General features: G+C 43.1%; 1 protein-coding gene across 3 annotated transcripts in view; it reads left to right on the top strand.

The window, feature by feature from the left end:
• The window catches only part of LOC109903850 (leucine zipper protein 1-like), an 81,331-nt gene that overhangs the window by 22,099 nt on the left and 40,579 nt on the right, over positions 1 to 18,653 (top strand). For 2 of the 3 annotated variants that reach the window (XR_004202792.1, XM_020500840.2), the window contains exon 2: positions 5,495 to 5,589. The gene's annotated coding sequence lies outside the window, so the exon portion shown is untranslated. Of the gene's footprint in view, positions 1 to 5,494; positions 5,601 to 18,653 lie in introns of all 3 variants that reach the window. The other variant, XM_031788404.1, reaches the window with a different exon arrangement.

Below are 18,653 nucleotides of genomic sequence, written 5' to 3'. Positions count from 1 at the left end.
TGAAGGTCATCAATGAGGAAAAGTGCAGTCGCAAAAACCATCAAGCGCTATGATGAACCTGGCTCTCATGAGGATCGCCGCAGGAAAGGAAGACCCAGAGTTACCTCTGCTGCAGAGGATACGTTCATTAGCGTTACCAGCATCAGAAATTGCAGCACAAATAAATGCTTCAGGGTTCAAGTAACAAACACATCTCAACATCAACTGTTCAGAGGAGACTGCTTGAATCAGGCCTTCATGGTCAAATTTCTGCAAAGTAACCACCACTAAAGGTGGAAGAAGAAGAGACTTGCTTGGGACAAGAAACACAAGCAATGGCCATTAGACTGGTGGAAATTTGTCCTTTTGGTCTGGAGTCCAAATGTGTGATTTTTGGTTCCAACCCGTGTCTTTGTAAGACGCAGAGTAGGTGACAGATGATCTCCGCATGTGTGGCTCACACTGTAACATGGAGGAGGTGGTGTGATGATGTGGGGGTGCTTTGCTGGTGACACTGTCTGATTTATTTAGATTGTAAGGCACACGTAACCAGCATGGCTACCACAGCATTTTGCAGCGATACACCATCCCATCTGGTTTGTGCATAGTCCCACTATCATTTGTTTTTCAACAGGACAATGACCCAACACACCTCCAGGCTGTGTAAGGGCTATTTGACAAAGAAGGAGAGATGGAGTGCTGCATCAGATGACCTGGCCTCCACAATCACCCGACCTCAACCCAATTGAGAGGGTTTGGGATGAGTTGGACCGCAGAGTGACGGAAAAGCAGCCAACAAGTGCTCAGCACATGTGTGAACTCCACATATGCTGTTGGAAAAGCATTCCAAGTGAAGCTGGTTGAGAGAATGCCAAGAGGGCTACTTTACTTTGAAGAATCTGAAATATATTTTGATTTGTTTAACACTTTTTTTTTGGCGAGGGTATTTTCTTGCTCCCCACTTCACTGAGATCTCGTAGGGTTTGAAAATAGCTGTTAAACATTTGAACTTTTGTTGATGTCATTGGGTAAAACATATGTAGCCACTGGTTTGGTGCTGGAGATGATGAATATGAGGTTGGAAAGTGGCAGAGTTGCTCTTTAAGGGTCTTGTACTAGCTCTAAAGGGTTGGGACGTTTCAGGTTGTTTTGAACGGACTGACACGTCTTTCTTCTAGTCTGAATGTGAACTGTGTAAAACTAGCCTTGCCAATTATGTTTGCTGCTGGCTGGCCAGGGATGACTCTTGTTGATGTGGTACGGCAATCCTGTGGGATAATGGATGTGGACCTTTTATTTCTGTCATTCTCCCTCCAGCACTGTAACGTAGAGCCTACATGTACAATCCCTGCACCCGTCTCTCTTCCACCTGGGATCGAACAGGCGTCTTTCAAAATAAAATTCCTTCTCCAGATAATTTCTTGTGATCAGAAAATATTCATGTTCTCAGGGTAAGGAATTTTCAGACGCTAGGGCTACCCAACCCCCTTTAACTCCCCCCCCCCTCAACTCCGAGGGTACTCCTATTTACTTCTGACGCATAAGCGCTAACGTGTATGGGTGGAAGCTTTCGTCAATGGCGTGCCCATACGTCGCTTCCCCCCCCCCCCCTGTGTTATTTTCGAGACGACTCATCTCGAACTCCATCAGCGCGTTGAAAATGGCCAGCGTGTAACAAGTGGGTTGGGTTTCTTTCTTTCCAGCCAGCCCATTGCTTTTGAAACTCCTCATGCGAGCAGTCTCGCAGCGCAAGCTAAATAGCCATAAAAATAGAATGGTTGGTGAACCACACTTTTTTTTTAGCTCTGTTTTAAATGAATATTTCGAAGCTGCTGGCTTGTTTTCAAGTCGCAGGGTCTTGCTGTATCCAGGCGTTGGGGGACAGAAATAGGGCCGTCATCACTGTTTGATCCGTTCTCTCCAACTTCTCTGGTTGGAGTGCTGTGTTGACTTTGGCCCGTTCTGGCGAAGGGGTCTGCTGAGGCAACACATGGTCCATGTGTGAGGCATCACTCTCCCGCCATCTGGAGGGCCCTCATGCTTCCTCTCATATACCACTCCTTCATCCCCTTCTTTTTTCCCCCATGCCCATTGGTAGCTCACTCGCATCACGTCACATTTGCTGTTTAAGTTCCATATTACGCTTAAAACGTCCTACTTGACAGAGTTAAGTGTGAAATCTCTGTTGTAGGGTTGGTTTCCCATACACAGATTGAAGCCTTGTCCTGCAAAGAAAAGAAATAGAGAATCCCAAAGAGTTGTGAGAGCATTTGAGTGTTTTCTCCACCATCTTTCTAATAGGTTTCATGAAATTGCTCACCATCTCCACTTTCCCTGTACAGTAGCCAACTTTCGTCATGTCACAAGGTGATTTACACAGTGTGTCATTATGATTGTTTAATTGCACCTGCATACACCCATATTAGGATATGTCAGGCACTTCGTCGTCTGGCATTCCTGCCTCTCCCTCCCCGCCTCTGTGACACGGGCCTGCCTTTGTCCTGAGTAATAAGGATACAGGAAGGCCTGGCTACCACGGTAGCTAGCTCCTGCCCCACAGGAATCCTTAACACTCCCAGACCTGACTAGCTCATTTGTGTTCTGGAATACCAGGCTTTTTTATGATCCAACATTCTGGTCTTTTTTGTGTGTGTGTGTGTGGTTCTGGATTTATTTGTCAAGCTGGCCCTCCTCCCCTTTGCTGTGAACTGAACAATGCCCTGTCATGGTTCTACACGTTGTATTCAGTTACTTAATTGAGCCACAGTTTGCTCATTCTCATTTTCCCACTGTGGCATGCTGCTATACTCAGCATCCTCGTTCTTTCCCTCAGTGACAGACATCTTTTAATTTGACTGTGTTGGTGCCATTGATTACTTTGATAACTCACATCTGGCACGCAGAGGCATGTTTTTCCCCTCCCTGGTCAAACAAGGGCACAGTGACTGTTCACCCACCCACTTGGACCGACCAACTTTTTTGTAACTATCCCCTTTTCACATCCTCCCCTTTTTTCTTGATTTTTTTCCCTTTCTCTGTCTCTCGCTCCCTCCTCCACTTTTCCTCTCCCTTCATTTCCCTCTCCTCCCCTCATGCTGGTCTGAGGATGGGTGTGGATAGGTGGGCCCCAGCTCTCGGCCATGAAAGAATGCAGTTAAAGTACTGTTTTATCTGCTCTCCCTCCGAGCTGGAGGTCTAAGAGACATCTGGTCCCCCAGACATGCCAAATACAAAATCCCTGAATGGGCAGCATTCCTTTATAAGAAAGCAATACCAATCAATTCTGAATTGTTGGTAAAGTCCAAGAAATACCTTTTTTACCCAAGTTAGTCACCCTGTTGAGTGCATTGGCCTGGGGAATGTACTGTATGCATTTTGAAATGAATTGGAGCAGCAATAGCAGTAGGCTAGTATTACTGCTGTTGGTGATCACGATGTGAATTGAAAGTACTGTACTTTCATTTGTTGAGATTCACTCTCTTCCCTATGTTTGGGCGTATAGTACGGAAACAAAAGCTGAGCCTTTTGAAAGAGAAGAAGACTTGAGGGTTACTTTTCATCTTGGGATATTATAATAGCGCATTACAACAAGCTCTTCAGCTTTTGAGTGAAATGAAGGAGCTCGCAGGCTGCTTGCCTTCGGGGCACATGACAGCTTTATCAATATGGTACAACATTGCTGTCCAACTTCCCTATCTGATGGAATGCAAATATACGAGCAGGAGGCATGCACTTGCGGTTTGTAAATCGCCTGCAAATGACATCTATTTGGTGTTCTATTTTTTTTTTCATGTTGTACTCCACCCTCCCGCCTTCGTACCTCCTTAGGGCGTCCTATTCAGCATGTTTAATTTGGGCATTCCTTTACTTCGCTCGCAGACAAAACAACCCGAGAACTTTGAGTGTGCCACAACCCCCCCCCCCCCCCCCCTCCCTAATCACTCGCAGGAAATGGGCTCCCGTGCAAACTAGCCCCAGCGCAAAATAACCCTGCGTGTATTTTAAGGCCATGAAATGTTGAGTTAAGGAAATGCTACATGATCTCTCCCCCAACACACTTTCTTTCTCCCCTGCTCTCGTCCCCTTAGTACAGCCTTTCTCTGTATTTTACTTGTGCTTTAAGGCATGTCATTGGCGTAATCATGGAAAGGTACAATTTCAGAAGTAACTTGATGTACTTTCTCAAGCTGTCTTTCTGCTAGTGGTCGTAGTTTAAATTGTTAGGCAGTTGGCGTAATAATACTCCCTACTATTCAGCTGACGTAGATGGGGGGGGATGCATGTTTTTGCATGTAAAGGATGAGGGCCAAGGCCGCCAACGAGAAGGATGTGGCTGATGTTCAGTTTACCATTTGGTTTTCAATGATTTAAGGGAAACCACACAGAGCGAGGAAAGGGCCACTTCAGAGTGTTTGGGGCTTGAAAATAATGGTGAGTCGTCATGTCGTGCGAGCCTGTTTACTTCTTTATTTGGTTGTGAAATGGATGGTTTGTCCCTGGTCAATGTTTGAGGTCTTTTGTCGTGTCTGAAATATCTGTAAGGACCTGCCAACGGACTGGGATCCGAAACATTGACGTTGTAGTAACAGGAGAGTCAATTGGTGGTTACATTTAGGTAAAAAGATGATGTACTTCAGCCATGACAATATCAACACTACAGTATACTTCTCTGAGGTCCTCGTTATCACTGTCTTGGCATAACCCACACTTTTGAGTAGAAATTCCATGTTGAGTCGAACATTGAGGCAACGTTGTGTGTAGTGATGGAGGAAAAAATGTATAGAGTTGCGTATCGCAATATATAATTTTTTGACAATATTATAGCAATATTTGACTCCAGTATCGATTTTGATATCGTTTAGACAATATCACAACATTATTTTTTGCGCTAGTTGACTGTACCTGCACCAAAACCAGTGTTTTTCCTTCATAGCTTGTTCTCCTTTTTTAAATAGGGAGCCAATTTTGTTTTCAGCACTTTTCTTTCTTTCATTGTCTGATCAAAACAAATTTTCTCATGGCTCTCTCTTGTCCCTCTGCAGCAGACCATATGGTGAGCAATATGTTTGGAACATCAAATTGCAATAACATGACCGTATTGAATCACAATACATATAGAATCGTGAGAATCGCAATATATATCGTATCGGCACCTAAGTATCATGATAATATTGTATTGTGAGGTCCCTGGCGATTCCCAGCTCTAGACATAGGGCCAGAATGGAATGAATGGAGCACTGTTGGGCCAGCCAAAAACAAGTTGTCTGGTCATGCATGAGACAATTGAGGCGCAACGAAATGTGACACATATCTGACCGACTTCTCAGACCACCTCGTAGCCAATATGCCTCAATATCAATGGTTCATTTTACACTGAAGACATTGTCAGTTGACTGACCTTAAGTGTCAATACCAAACACAACAATGGTGAAATGAAGCTATGAATCATTACTATGGTAGAATCATGAGAAACTCATAGTAATGTTTGTCCTCTGTGTTCTTCCTCTGGTTGTAGGGCATGTGGATGGAGCTCCATAGTGAAACCATCTGGTGACCGACGGGCTGCATTTACCAGCTGCTTAGCACCCAACACAAGAGGATCCATAGAAAGTAAGTTTACGGTATGTGTGTTTTGAATATCTTTGTCAAGGCCATGTTTACACACAAGCTTACAGTATCTACAGTTCAGTCTTTATATTATCATGTATTTGTGTGTGTGTGTGTGTGTGTGTGTGTGTGTGCGTGCCTGTCTGTCCGTCTGTAAACACATCTCAGGACCGTCTCTATCTAACCTTGACTGGTCTTTTTTGACATACTGTTTCATTCAAACTCTGACCGAATGTCTCTATTTGACAGTCGCAGTTTGAGAGAAAGTCTGCCTTTGACTGACTGTTTCTTTCAAAAAAAAAAACAAAAAAAAAAGGTGACACTCTTGTGTGTGTGGTGTGTGCGCGTACGTACGCTCCCATACTGTGTGTATGGCAATGAGTCTGCGTCCAGCTGCTCAGTTGAAAGAGGAAACGCAGAGAAAATGTGGTGGGGAAGGTTCCGGATTCCAAGGCCGTTCCTTACCTCTGAACCCTTTGTGAGCTGGTTTCCTGGTGGGCCAGGTCAGTGTTGCACTAAAGCTGGCGCCGCGTTTCCTTCCCTGTACCCATAGGTCAGCAAGGAATGGCAAACTCGCACATATACAGAGTGCACGCACAGAGTGCCCGGCTCACCTGGAGACCCTTGGTAACACCATCCCAGTAATGTGCTCTCTCTGTCAAACTTACTCAGCACTGGGAGAAGCCAAATAAAATCACTGAGACAGCCCAACTCTGATATTTTTTCCACTAATTTGTCTTTTGACCAATCACATTTTTTTTTTAGCTGATCTGATTGGTCAAAATACCAATTAGTGGGGAAAAAAATAAAATAATTGGGGCTGCCTCTCTAAACGCCCTGGTCAAGTCTAGTCAGGCTACAGCTACTGTCTTCAGCATGCTAGTAACTGTGCGGAGTGTCTGACTATTTTCTACCTGTTGTGAAATTATGAAGTATACAAAGGAGACAGTTTAATCCCATAGAGGCCTTTATTAATTGGTCTTCCGATTGAGGTTGTTGTCGTTATGGTTGGGTGGTATCCAGATTTTTATACCGTTGCTGGACCATACCGGGGTGTAAGTATTACCAAATGTGCACACAAGGGGCACTATTTCTTTTTTTACCGCACAAAACGATTTAGGCAACGGAGATCTTGATCCAGGAAGGGATTGAATGTCTTTTGAGAAGCTTGATCTTGACATCTAGCCACTTAGCTAGCATGTTAGCAAACCAAATGCACAGCTGGAGCTCTGAGCTGGATATAATTTATTTGACACAGATTTCTTCTACTTAGTTATAAGCAGTGAAGTAGCATGTGCCCCTGCGTGGTGGGGGTGCCCCCAACATCATTTTTGTATTATATTTTTTTGCGGTATTGAAAATCATACTGTCTGTATTTCGAAATACCCCGGTATATGGTATATCTCCCAAGCCTAGTTGCCATGGTAAAGGGCATAGACTGTATTTGAGTAAAGAGACTGTATGAATGTGATATGCTGTGTCATATCTCCTAGTGGTAGAGGCTAAAGTGGCTATATCCCAACATATATTGTAATCAGCTATATTTTAAGATGGCTCTGACAGTAATGTGTCAATCAAGCTGTTTCTGTGTGTGTATCCCAGACACATTTATGAGGCTGTCTGTCTCTGTGGACTCGTAGCAGGTAAGCTGAAACCTTGAGTTCTCTCCTCCTCACTCTCTGTATGGTTCCACCCCTTTCCTCAGTTTATTTCCATGGGTTTATTACTGTATGTGTCATTAAATACCGCTGCATTATAGGCCAAGAGGGGGAGGGGGGTGAGGCTCCTGTCTCTGCTCTGTCGCAGCGGCAGAGCTACGCCAGCCAGTGTGACGTCTGTTCCCCATTCACCACCGACAGCATTACATTACTCCGCCTCTGTTTCTCTCCCTCTTCTTATCTTCCTCCCGCTCTTTCTACTGCATCTATCGAGCACTTTTTTCTCTCATTTTCCTCTCTGCCTACCTTTCCCCATCTCTTTATTTCTCTCCCTCCCACTCTTATCTTCCTCCCTCTTTCTCTCCATCTCCCCCTCTCTTTCTCACTCTCCTCTAGCCTGTGATGATGATGAGTGCAAGAGAGTGCTGCATTCCTGCTGCAGTGTTCCGGTCTGGCAAAGCCCTGTTAAGCATTCTGTGGGCTAACTCCCCACCGCGTTGTAGCTCACTCGCTCTCTCACATGCTGTCTCGCATGCTGTCTCCCCCCCCCCCCCCTCACTTAGTTACTCACCCCTCTCTCTCGGGCCTCTCGCACAAGAGATGCAGTGAATCTGATGCGCCCACAGTGCCACCTTGCAGCCGCAGCGGGTATCTGATGCCAACACTCTGGCTGCCAGGCTGTGCCAACCGGGGAGGGCTGGCACCCAGACAGATTGACAAAAGACAGCGACGGAGAGAGGGAGGAAGAGGGTATATGTTAATCAACCTTAAAAAAAACAAAGATTTTATTTGTCACATGTGCTGAATACAACAGCTGAATTACAACCTTACTGTGAAATGCTTACTTACATGCCCTTAACCAACAGTGCAGTTCAAGAAATAGGGTTAAAAAAAAGGATAAATAAACTAAAGTAAAACATTTAAATAAAAGTAACACAGTAAAATAACAATACCGAGGCTATATAGAGGGGGTACTGGTACCCAGTTGATGTGCGAGGGTACAGGTTAGTCGTACATGTAGGTAGGGGTAAAGTGACTATGCATAGATAATAAACAAGTAGCAGCAGTGTAAAAACAAAAAGGGGGGGGGGTGCCCTTTAGTTAATTGTTCAGCAGTCTTATGGCTTGGGGGTAGAAGCAGTTAAGGAGCCTTTTGGACCTAGACGTGGGGCTCCAGTACCGCTTGCCTGGCGGTAGCAGAGCGAACAGTCTATGACTTGGGGGACTGTAGTCTTTGACAATTTTGGGGGGTCTTCCTCTGACCCCTATAGATTTTATGGACACCGTATACATTAGTTATCTTGTTTTTAGTCCCACCCTTCAGCTCCACTCAACCCCTCCCATCTATCTCTTATTTCTATATGACATGTACAGTGCATTCGGAAAGTATTCAGACCCCTTGACTTTTTCCACATTTTGTTACGTTACAGCCTTATTCTAAAATCGATTAAATTGTTGTTTTTCCTCATCAATCTACACACAATAAATTGCACATTTATAAAATGTAAAACATTCAAATAACCATTTACATAAGTATTCAGACCCTTTACTCAGTACTTTGTTGAAGCACCTTTGGCAGCGATTACTGCCTCGTGTTTTCTTGGGTATGACACTTCAAGCTTGGCACACCTCTATTTGGGGAGTTTCTCCCATTTCTTCTCTGCAGAGTCTCTTGAGCTCTGTCAGGTTGGATGAGGAACATTGCTGCACAGCTATTTTCAGGTCTCTCCAGAGATGTTCGATCAGGTTCAAGTCTTGTCTTGGCTGTCTGAGGTCTGCCCCAGTCTAAGGTCTGAGCGCTTTGGAGCAGGTTTTTATCAAGGAGCTTACTCTATTTTGCTCTGTTCATCTTTGTCTTGATCCTAACTAGTCTCCCAGTCCCCAACTAGTCTCCCATGATGCTGCCACCACCATGCTTCACCGTAGGGATGGTGCTAGATTTCCATCAGACATGATGCTTGGCATTCAGGCCAAAGAGTTCAAACTTAGTTTCATCAGACCAGAGAATCTTCTTTCTCATGGTCTGAGAGTTTTTTTTTTTACATCAAGATTGTATTATTTCAATTCATATGTTTCATACAATACACTTATGGAGATATCATTTTTTATCCCCCCAATATGATAACATAAAATGTCAAATAAATGAATTAATCATGAGATCATCTGTTTTTATTATTACATAGTAAATCTACTGAACAATACATCATAGTCTCAGTAATAGGCTCAAATTATTGATACACATTCATGGATGTAAAGGCCCGTTGGTTAAGAGTTCAGAAATGTCCTCTGCTTCTTTTTTCCATGTGTCCAGAGTGGACACCTTGGCCCTGTGGGATCCTGGCCTGTGGAGAGCTCCATAGGTACCATTTCCTTAAATGCGAGCAGCCATTGTTGCAATGGTGAACCGACAATCGTTTTCTTAGCTGCTGTGGTTCTTGACAACCACACTCTCCGTTGGCGTGTTCTGACAAGCCCAAGTCAGTCATCACAAAGCAACATCACTATAGGATCTAATGGTAATATTTTATCTATAAGTACAGAGTTGACATTGTTGACTTTCCCCCAGAATCCAACCACCTCCTGGCATTTCCGCAGCACATCCTGAAAAGTACCCTGGTCCCCTGTGGTGCAGAACTCACATAATGGCGATGGACTGATACCCATGTGATGCCTTTTTTGAGGTGTTAGGTGGGTTCTATGGCATATGTTGTAATTAATGAATTAGTTATTGGGGTTTCCAGATGATCCTAATATATTTTTTCGATACTGTCTCCCATTATTTGTCTGTCAGCAATTCCAAAATCCTTTTCCCATACAGTGGATAAAGTTAATGATTTTTGTGCTGCAAGAATTGACTGTAGATGTCAAAATCAACTCCCTTTGAGGGCCGTCTGTTTGTTTTAAGTTTGATCAATGGGTGTACTGCTTATTCTGCTCCCCGAGGGAACCCATAGGCTTGCATGGATAGGCAGAGTTGAAGGTAAAGACTAAATGATGAACCTGGGACATTAAAACACTGGCGGATTTCACATTCACATTGAATATGTCTTTGAATGTATAAATACCTTTCTTAGACCAAGAATCTTTTCACACACTAAGAATTATTTTAGGCCATATTGGAGAGTATGAGTTCCATTTAAGTAGTTTTCCACACGTTTACTGAGTAAGCTATAATGGGTCCAAACAATAATGCAAATATTTTTAGGAGTCAATCCAGAAAATAACAAATATTGTAATCTAATTGATGAAACGATTGACTCTTCTATAGCACGCCCAGGAACAGAAGCCTCTGGGTTTAACCAGGTCTTCAGGAAATTCATCTGGAATGATAGGTGATAAAAGTTTAGATTAGTCCACGTGATGCTTTTGTTCTCTGTAGTGTTGCATATTTAATCTGTGGTCTCTTTCTCCCCCAAATGAACTGCTTTATGGCGGAGTCAAGTTTAGACCAATTGTCTATAGGAGGAGACAGTGGTAACATGGAACTCATAAAATTGATACGAGGGAGGACATTCATTTTAATAATTGAGATTCTAGGATGCAAAGAAGAGGCCATAGCGGACCGTCTTTTAGGATATTTTGAAAGGTTTCTAAGTAGTTCTTCCTGCAAGTAGTGTGATTAGAGGGGGATATAGTAATGCCTAAGTATATATTTGTTTCTTCATTGAGATCATGGGTGGTAGTTGCATGCTTCTCATATCTGAGTTAAGAGGTAGTAGAGCTGATTTTGTTTTTTCATGGTCTGAGAGTCCTTTAGGTGCCTTTTTGGCAAATTCAAAGCAGGCTGTCGTGCCTTTTACTGAGGAGTGGCTTCCGTCAGACCACTCTACCATAAAAGACTGATTGGCGGAGTGCTGCAGAGATGGTTGTCCTTCTGGAAGGTTCTCCCATCTCCACAGAGGAACTCTGGAGCTGTGTCAGAATGATCATCGGGTTCTTGGTCAACTCTCTGACCAATGCCCTTCTCCCCTGAATGCTCAGTTTGGCCCAGGAGGCCAGTTCTAGAAAGAGTTTTGGTGGTTCCAAACTTATTCCATTTAAGAATGATGGAGGCCACTGTGTTCTTGGGGACCTGCAATGGTGCAGAAATGCTTTGGTACCCTTTCCCAGATCTGTGCCTCGACACAATCCTGTCATGGAGCTCTACGGACAATTTCTTTGACCTCCTTGCTTTGTTTTTGCTCTGACATGTACTGTCAACTGGGGGACCTTATATAGACAGGGGTGTGCCATTCCAAATCATGTCCAATCAATTGAATTTACCACAGGTGGACTCCAAGTTGTAGAAACATCTCTACGATCAATGGAAGCATTCGAGTCTCATAGCAAAGGTTCTGAGTACTTATGTACATTTTGTAAAGATATCTCAACCAGTTTTCGCTTTGTCATTGTGGGGTATTGTGTGTAGAATAATTTCATCAATTTTGTAATAAGGCTGTAACGTAACAATGTGGGAAAAAGTCAAGGGGTCTGAATACTTTCCGAATGCACTGTACATGTCATATAGAAATAAGAGATAGATGGGAGGGGTTGAGTGGAGCTGAAGGGTGGGACTAAAAACAAGATAACTAATGTATACGGTGTCCATAAAATCTATATAGGTTCAGAACTTTTTGTAAAACAGTACAGTTAGAAATACACTACCGTTCAAAAGTTTGGGTTCATTTAGAAATGTCCTTGTTTTTTAAATAAAACACATTGTTTGTCCATTTAAAATAACATCACATTGATCAGAAATACAGTGTAGACATTGTAATGTTGTAAATGACTATTGTAGCTGGAAACGGCAGATTTTTTTTTAATGGGATATCTGCATAGGCGTACAGAGGCCCATTATTAGCAACCATCACTCCTGTGTTCCAATGGCACGTTGGGTTAGCTAATCTAAGTTTATAATTTTAAAAGGCTAACTGATCATTAGAAAACCCTTTTGCAATTATGTTAGCACAGCTGAAAACTGTTGTTCTGATTAAAGAAGCAATACAACTAGCCTTTAGACTAGTTGAGTAGCTGGAGCATCAGCATTTGTGGGTTCGATTACAGGCTCAAAATGGCCAGAAACAAAGAACTTTCTTCTGAAACTCGTTAGTCTATTATTTTTCTAAGAAATGAAGGCTATTCCATGCAAGAAATTGCCAAGAAACTGAAGATCTCGTACAACATTGTGTACTAATCCCTTCACAGAACAGCGCAAACTGTCTCTAACCAGAATAGAAAGAGGTGTGGGAGGCCCCGGTGCACAAATGAGCAAGAGCACAAGTACATTAGTGTCTAGTTTGAGAAACAGACACCTCGCAAGTCCTCAACTGGCAGCTTCATTAAATAGTACCTGCAAAACACCGGTCTCAACGTCAACAGACAAGAGGCAGAGTCGCAAAGAGAAAGCCGGGGGGGGGGGGGGGGGTAGTAGAGTTAGGGGAAAATAATTAAGGTAGAGATATAGGGGTTGAATACTTATTTACTCAAAACATTTAAGCTTTTAATTTCAGAAAACACAATTCCACTTTGGCATTATGGGGTATTGCCTGTAGGACAGTGACACAAAATCTCAATTTAATCAATGTTCTAGTCAGGCTGTAACACAAAAAAATGTGGCAAAAGTCAAGGAGTGTGAATACTATCTTCTTTCTAATGTTATCAACTTCATTTCTCAACTCCTAATGCTGCGGAAGTTCTACTCATTGGAGCCAATTAAACTTACTGGAGTATCTGACATATGCTTTGAAAAAGCACCCGTAAATAGGCTACCAGTGCGACAACTGCCGCTGGTAAGCTTTCTTCACTTGGACATACATGTTTGGCTAACCTTTTGTTTTAACCAGCTAAACAGATGCTCTTAGCGAAAATGTGTTTGGAGTTTCCTTTCAACCTAATAGCCTTAGTTTACACTTCCTCTCCCAATTATAATGTGGGGAGGTCAAAATAATGAAAAACGGTATCTACCAAATCTATTCATTTTAAAATGTTGATTACTTCTCCATGCCATTATCATTCACCTGATGATGATAAGAGATGCTCAATGAGAAATCCACACCAATTAAAAACAAACATAACTCCATATCTAATTAAGACTAAATGGTATTCAGTATCCAGCATGTGCGTTTGCTAGTTTGCCTGGGAGTGAAAAGGTGGAAGGCCCCCATATTAGAATGTCCTCTCACTGTCCTTGATGGTTATATTGCTGTATTGTATTGTCCCTGCCTTGTGTTGTGCTGTAACCTTGAGCTGGTATAACGATTTGAGCCTCAGTGCCAGTGTGCCCTCCCTGTGACACCCCCCCCCCCCCCCCCCTTCCATTGATGCTGACAGGCACATCTATTATGGCTGGTGGTGGTAGTGCCTGTGGAGGCTGATAGCAGAAATAGTGGGCTGATGGGGGGGGGGGGGGGGTTGATGTTTGGAGGAGGTTGAGATTTCCGTGGTGGTTGGTGCTCACTCAAGTCCAAAAATTATAATAATCATGTTTTATGTGTCCGTGTGTGTCGACGTAGACAACGTATGGAAGCAGTCAGTCAAGTGTCAGGAGACTTGGTGGTTCGTAAAGGCTCACATCCATCATTGTGGGTCACCTAACTGATTAGCCCTCATCTCCTCTCTGGCCTAGTGGGAGAGGGGGAAGAGAGATTGGGGGATGGGTAGGCAGAGGTAGAATCATAATGAGGTTGTTCTCTCTGTCCTTGAACGTGGATGGTAGTCAATAGAGGAGAGCAGAGATGATTCCGCTGCCTTGGATATAGAAAAGCAGTGAAACCGCTCACTGTTTTTTTTTTGAATTTATTTATTTGACAAGGGTAGTGGACATTTAATCAACAACATTTCAGTCTTCACATCAATTTAAATGTGCTGGATACTGAATACCATTTAGTCTTAATTAGATATTGAGATATGTTTGTTTCTAATTGGTGTGGATTTCTTATTGCGCATTTTTATTAAAATGGCTTTATGCTGTAAGAGAAGTGCATCATTTTCAAGCTGTGTGTGTCTCTAGTCTAATGGTAAATGAGTAGAGACCTTGGTTGTGTTGGTACGAGTTTGAATGTACACCACAGTTTGGAATTCAGCCTGTGTATTTATGCGTGTCAATGGTTGTTGGTTGTCAGACAGTCTGTGGGGGGTAGAAACTAAGTTATTGTTCTTTCAGTGAGTGAGCTCCCAATGTCCCTTCCTCTAAACCGTGTATTTGCTGCTGGCCAAAGTAAACAGTAGGTTGCCAGTCAGTGGCACACAGTGGGAATTTCTCTCTTTTCTCGCTGACTCTCTCATGTGTCTGTGTGTGTGTGTGTGTGTCACTTTCTCCTTTATCTCTCATTTTCTCATCCATCTCTCTGGCCTTGAGTACGGTCTCCAATCACCACCTCTCTTGTGGACTAATTTAAGTGCTCCTCCTAGTTACAGCATGTTCAAGCACCATAATGTTGCCATGTTCAGCAAACACCAGTTATCAGCACCACACAAGGTGACACATGTTGCATTCCTGCCTGAGCACGTCATAGGCAGCCAATCTGCCGTTAGTCTCCATTAGAGCTCCAGTAGAGAGGCTCTTACCTAACTGTGATGTGAACAGTGTACACTAATTAAGTCTGTTTGAGCAAACACATCCAGGGCCCTGTTTATTTGGTCACCAATGTAGCAAAACGTTTTGAAACGGAGAATGAAAATGAACTTTTCCATCCCGGTTTAAAAATATGGTTTTAACCTGATCACTGCTGCGTGAGAGGCTTTCGCTCTATTGCTGCAGCTGCCTGCAGAGGTTGTAGTCGGTGGTGTGTAGCGATCAGACAACGGGAGAGAGAGGGATGCAAAGACAACACGGCTACAGCCATTTAGCTAGCTAGCTTGTTGTAGCCTACTACTTTTCATTTCAAACTTTTAAGTCCATCTTGCATTGCATTAGTGAACTCTCACTATACTTGCTGTACATTGAGGCTCTTTGCCGCTTTGTTTGGCCACCATAAACAACAAACTGCACACGTGAAGGCTACCGGTCTTTTTATGGGGCGCACCGTGCACATCATAAAAACGTTTGTTTTATTCAATGAATCATTTGAAATGTTATGGTATATCCTTGTATGTAACAGTGTCAAATGGATATTTTGACTTAATTTAGAAAAAGCTTTTTCTGTGTTGAAATCTGGATAAAAAGGCCTATATTAGGCTATAATTTTTGTCTGTCAAAAATGTATGCTCACAAGTATTCGTATATTAATGTCCGTTTTAAATATTTGAATAACAGCGCAGATCCCTAGTTACGTGTTGGCGGTATTGAGGGTTATTGAGGCTGTGTATGTACGATATGTGTTCATTGAACCTGTCGAGTGTGTGCATGCGCTATGTGCTCCCGTGTGCGTGTGTGTGCTAGAGACCATGTCAGTTAGCATGTGTGTTCATGAGCGATCATGTAAGTATGTACAGTATGTTCCTAGCACCTGTACGGTGTGCTCAGACAAGTAGCCTTATGTGAGCGATGCAGGGTCAGGCCTCCCAATAACGACCATACTCTCTCCCTCTCTTCCCGCCTGTTCCCACTTAACGATTCTGCCTGTTGCGTAAGCTCCTCTCTCTCTCCCCCCCTCTCCTTTAACTGCCCAAGGCTGCTTGCTTCTGATGACGTCATTACTTACTGAAGGGGAGGGGGTGTTTAGTGCTGAACTCACAATGGCTGGTACACTTCCTCTACCTGCTAGTTTCACAACATGACTTCCCTCTGCTCAACATTCCTACATTCCCAACACTTCCTTAATTAAAATCTATCTTTCTTACTCACGTTCATCATCCCCATTTTGTTACAACAGCTACACACACACAAATGTGCCCATCTCGAATGTGGGCCTATGAATCATTAATAACTATAACATTCATAATCATCACACTTCACACTTTTTGTGATCAATGTCTGTCCGCAGGGATGCAAACTTGTCACCTTTCGGGGAAATTCGCAGTTTTGAATCCAAAATAGGTAAACTACGTGATTCGTGTAGATCCGTTCACATAACAGAATGCAGCATGCGACTGAAGATAAAAGAGACAACCTACTTGCTAGTTATGGCATCATTGCGCGCTCTGAAAGACAGCAGAGAGTGGAAAGGCAGTTTGCCAGTTACAACACTAGCGCATCCTAGTAACCGGAAGGTTGCAAGTTCAAACCCCCGAGCTGACAAGGTACAAATCTGTCGTTCTGCCTCTGAACAGGCAGTTAACCCACTGTTCCTAGGCCGTCATTGAAAATAAGAATTTGTTCTTAACTGACTTGCCTAGTTAAATAAAGGTAAAAAATAAATAAAAAATCCCCGACAACGAAGAGGTAGGTGAGAAGGTGATGAAGCATACTTCATGAGCTGTAACCGCAAAACAACTGGCATTTGGAAAGTTTGAGGTGAGGGAGCAAGTGTGGTGGAAGAAGAATTGTTAGCATTGTGAAAATTTGCTAAATTAATGTTTCAACATCATATAAGGTAACGTTAGCTGGAGAATTTTTTTTGCTCAAATATTAACTGGTATAAGACACACACACACACACACACACAGTCTTGATGCCTAGTCAACATGTCTGTCTGTGACTCCAATGTGACCTGGGGACAAGGGCCTAAGAGGCATGTGGAGTCTCCGTGTCAAAGAGTGTCGTTCACTGGCCTTTCGACCCCAGACTGTATCACGGAGTTGTAGAGTTGGGAAATAGCTCAAGAGACCCTGGCGCCATGTCATCTCCGAGCACTGTAAATAAGTCTCATCTTGTATTTAGATTTAAGTGGGTACCATCACAGACCCTTGCTGCATCCCAAATGAAACCCACTATTTCATAAGTACCTATGTCCTAACCCACTCACTATTTAACTGTTTACAATGTTTATGACACTTAAGGGCCGACGCTCCACTCACACCAGTCTCTGTTTGTTTTGCTGCCCAGTTCCCTCGAACAGTTCGTTTTTCGAGCGTTTAGGCCGACATTCCAGACGTGGTTAAAGTATGGAGGGACAAATATTTTGATTGGGAGCTGAGAGGCCATGAGGGGAAACGGCAGCCATTGTTGCATCACTGTTCCCGTGAGGTAGCAGTAAACACATCCCATTGGAGACTGTGACCACGAAGGCTCTTAAGAACCGCAGTCGCCCTCAGATGCACACAAGCTGCTGCAACTGGTGTGCCAAAAGGAGGAGCGGCCAGTCGTGTCAGTGCTATTCATGTGGTACTCACGTCCACCCACTCTCCGCTTGATCAAGTTGTCTGTGTCCTGAGCTTCCCCAGATCTCCATATCTCTTCCTCTATGGTCTGCTATTGCAAGAGGGCTATCTAGCAAAGGGCACATGTTTTGGTGCTTTCTTTTGATGGAGACATGCGCTAATATTGCTGCTGTTCGGCTGCCAGCCAGGCTCCTAGGGGCTCGGAGTCATATTGGTACTGTTTTAAAGTCATGTCCTTGATCCGGTCGTACATTTTGGAGAGCCAGGACCATCTCTCACTTGAAAGCTGACAGGGCTCATGTTGTAAATTGCGATCTGTTTATATCCCTGTCTCTTTCAGTGTTAATTTTGGCAGCTATTTTAGATTGTCTTAAAATATATTTTAGTTTTCACATTTCGATTAATTTCCTCCTTCATTCGTTTTAGTTATTAGATAGTTTTAGTTGTCAGTTGAGGGTTTGTCTTAAACAAAATGAGGACGTTAAATCCCTAACCAAAAAAACAAAATTAACAGCTAGCTAGCTAGCTAGCTAAAATTCCATCTCTGTGTTTGTCAGTGAAGCTATGCTAGCAGCAGGCACTCTACAACAAGCTAAGTCAATCAACAGCAAGTGGCCACACAATAACGGGCTAAGCAGCCAAGTGTTCAGTTTGCGATTCAGCCTATGACTGGAGGAGAAAGAACTTCATTGCCCCCTAGCGGTCATACACAATAGGACCTCCATATTCTGCGTTGTGGAATTTTATGAATTTAGTTTGAATTTTAAGAAAAATTGCACTTTGTCACATCCCTAATTTAGTCATATTCATTGCATTTTTTTGGAGGGGAGGGGGTTAAATAATTAATATTTATTAATTTTAACCAATGTAAGTCCTAATTAACCATTTTAGACAATTTTCTCCCCATCATAAGCATTGGAAAGTGGTAAATAACCATTGATTTTCTTGAAAGGGGGATCATCTAAGCATTCCAACAAATCCTTAAGTATAACTGTACTCCTAATATTCAGCAAATAGCATTAGAAATATGAAGGCAAAGATTATCAAATACAAGTGTCCTGGCTGTGCATCAGTTCAAAAGAGACACGAGTGATTGAAGTGTGTGTGTGTGTGTGTGTGTGTGGGAGCAGCCCACACGACTGTAAGATGTTATCGGCCAATGACAGGATTGCATTAAATATTCTGCATGCTTATGATTGGACAGCATTGATGAAAAGGAACTTAATGTGA

Source organism: Oncorhynchus kisutch, linkage group LG14, assembly GCF_002021735.2.
Source record: "Oncorhynchus kisutch isolate 150728-3 linkage group LG14, Okis_V2, whole genome shotgun sequence".
Lineage (NCBI taxonomy): Eukaryota > Metazoa > Chordata > Actinopteri > Salmoniformes > Salmonidae > Oncorhynchus > Oncorhynchus kisutch.
The sequence above is the reverse complement of the archived record's forward strand: the minus strand, read 5'-3'. Positions and strand labels throughout refer to the sequence as shown.